General features: G+C 51.9%; 1 pseudogene; it reads right to left on the reverse strand.

Moving 5' to 3' along the window:
- Positions 1 to 212: 212 nt before the first annotated feature.
- On the reverse strand, positions 213 to 1709 carry LOC117853465 (uncharacterized; annotated as a pseudogene).
- Positions 1710 to 2969: the final 1260 nt, after the last annotated feature.

Consider the following 2969-nt stretch of genomic DNA (forward strand, 5'->3'; position numbering starts at 1 on the left):
AACGAAAGTCAGTTCTCTGCTTAGTGTGGGCTAGCGCAGCTTAATTTCCTCCTTTTGAGGCCGTAGCATGTCTGCGCGCCAATCCTAACTACCAGCAGCAAGCTAATCCATCTAATATCAATTAAAATCTATTACGTCAACATTATATTAGTAGCAGGTCGCGGGCCGCGACGCGATTTAGATTTTTCCAATATTTATGTTTGCGTTTGTCTTTAACCTTGTTGTGACTTGATACAGATATTCAGGACAATGATGTCGAACCCGCTCAGCGTCCACTCGTCCTCGGCCTTCTCGCTGACGTATATCTCCGTGCCCACGTCGAGCGACGTCCAGCGCCTCTTGGCCGGCGGTGTGCCCGGGTCCTGGTAGAACTGGAGCGAGTGAGACAGGGCGCCGACGTCTAGCTCCCATGCCCTGTAGCCCCCTTGGCCGTGGGGTGCGTAGCCGAACTCATCCCACACTGGGTGCGGCACGAGCTGCAGGATCTCCTGCGCCTGCGGGTTGCTGTAGGCGTCGCAGTAGGTGGTGGGCTGCTCGGCGCGCCGCGTGTTCCCGGGGGAGCAGTAGACGTGGTACGCGTCGTAAGGGAAGCGGGTAGTGTCGGTGCGGTGCACGCGGGTGCCGTTCCGGAAGGTGTGCCATGGCGGGCGCTGCTCGATCCTCGACGGCCCGCACCACGCCGGCTTCCCCGGGTTGATGATCATCTCGCTGTACCGCGTCACGTCCGTCGCCGTCGCACGGCCTACCGTCGTTCTTCCAGCAGCTGCTCATGCCCACCAGGTAGAACTGGCTGTTGGGCCCGCCGCCCTGCTTCACCTCCAGCGTCACGCGTACCTTGAAGTCCGGCGACTCCGGCACCTGGTCGACACCACGGACCACTCTTTGAGTCACATAGTGCTAGTGTAGGAAATTAATGAATTATAGATCAAGATGCCACATCACGTGGTCCACAACTTTGATGTTCGAACTCCGGTGCTCGTGCCTACCGCAACAGAACAGACATTGTCATGTTTGCTCACCTCGTGGTAGGTACAAAAGCATCTTTTTAACAAAACTTCCAATGTTGGAGAGACTGTGAAAACCCAGTTGCGAAGAAACGTGCGAGTAAAAGGCAGAGGAACTGGCTGGAACTTGCGATCTTGGTCATGCCCCTGGTGTCATAGTGGTAGCCGCCGGAGAATCCACTGGTAGCGTCGGAGCGCAAGTACAGCATCAGCCACGCGTACTTCTTTGACGTCCGCAGCTTGTGGTGGAACACCCACCCGCCACCTCCTTCTCCCACGTGACCGAGTAGTACGACCCGTTGCCACTGCCGAGATCCGCTAGGTGCCGAACAGCCCACCGCGCAGCAACCGGCCGGCATCATCGAGCAAGGTGCGGTCGTGGAAGACCAACGGCTGGTTCATGCACCGTCCAGCGCCCCCCAGCAGGCAGGGGAATCGGGACGTGCGGGAACGGGCACGCCGGGCGGCCATTCTCCGGGCAGATGGCCGCCATGGTGTCGAGGTTGCCGTTCTTGAGCATGATCATCCAGAACTGCCACGGTGCGGGGTTGTCGGACACCTGGCACCGGTTGCCGAGGTAGAGCTCCTTGGCCGCTGTGTAGCGGTCGACGTCAGTGACGGCGTGTTCGCCGGCGCTCCCGGGAACGAGTCGCCGGCATGGAGGTTGTTGTCGGCGTCGGTCACCCGGTGCACCACAGTTGATGACCAAAATTAGCAGATCTGGTTAGACCTATCCAGACCGATCTTCCAACCAGTTAGGAAAAGTTCTCAAAATGCTAGTATGGTAGCACTCCAATTTATGATATTGCTGGTACTTCACAAAGTAGATTTGTACCTCATGATTCATCAGCTGCACATATACCTCAGTATGGTATGCGGTTGAATTCTTTTCCGGGACAAACTGCTCCAGGGCAGCACACCTTGAGACCGGTCAAACCGGTTCAGGTCTTGTTGTGGCATACCAGTCATCTCCTATCTCCTGAGCCAATAGCCAGTATACCTCCTATTCAGGCTGATTGTAGCCTAAGTAACGGAGTTTCTAGTTATTATGTTTCTCCAAATACTATTATACCATATAATATAAATCCTACACCTCCCCCAAGTTCATGTTTTTCACATGGTTCAACACCATGTACACAACCAAACTATGCATCACATCAAGCGCCGAATGCTAGTAATTCTAATACACAACAGTCAGATGACCCCGTTTATGCTCGCATGCTTGAAAAACATAAGCGAGATTTGGCTAATATGTTTCAAAAGATTTTCGGCTTAGAGGTTAAAGATAAAACTCTAGTTTGTCAAAAACCTTATCATGAGAGTTTTGATGCTATACCTGTTGACGCCAGATTTTGACACGTACGGAATCGGCGTCAAGGAGGAAAGGATTGGCCGATACGGCAAGCTAAAAGGCCACGATTGGAAATCGGCCGACTGATGCTACAGTTGGATATCGGCCGATTGGCGCTGCAGTGTTTTGGCGGACGGAGTTCGTAGAAATCGGCCGATTGGAAGGCTGGAGCAATTGGGCCAATGTGGGCTTGAACTGGATCAGAAAGAGAAGATGAAGAAGGATTGGCCCGCGGGAGTGCAATAACCAACTCCGATACGAGTTGTACTTGTAGATATTCATTTTCGTTTAAAATTAGAGATAGATCCTAGTCGGTTAGGAAATTGGTTGTAACAGGCTATAAATAGCCACCTTTAGAGATCTGTAAACAACACATCAATCAATACAACAATCTACTATTTCCTCGTACTTTACTTTCAAGTCGGCTACTTCGCCAAAACTTTTCTTCTTTCACGAGTTCGTACGAGTTGGTAGGGCTGCATCGACACGATCTCCGGCCGATTCTGTAAGTTCCGCTTATCGAGTAATATCTAAGCTTTAACTTCGGGCGCATCGTTGTCGTTTCGTTTAGATTTATTCACTAGTTATAGATATTTACTAGAATTTTAGGTTTT

This window comes from Setaria viridis, chromosome 4 (genome assembly GCF_005286985.2).
Source record: "Setaria viridis chromosome 4, Setaria_viridis_v4.0, whole genome shotgun sequence".
Taxonomy (NCBI): Eukaryota; Viridiplantae; Streptophyta; class Magnoliopsida; order Poales; family Poaceae; genus Setaria; species Setaria viridis.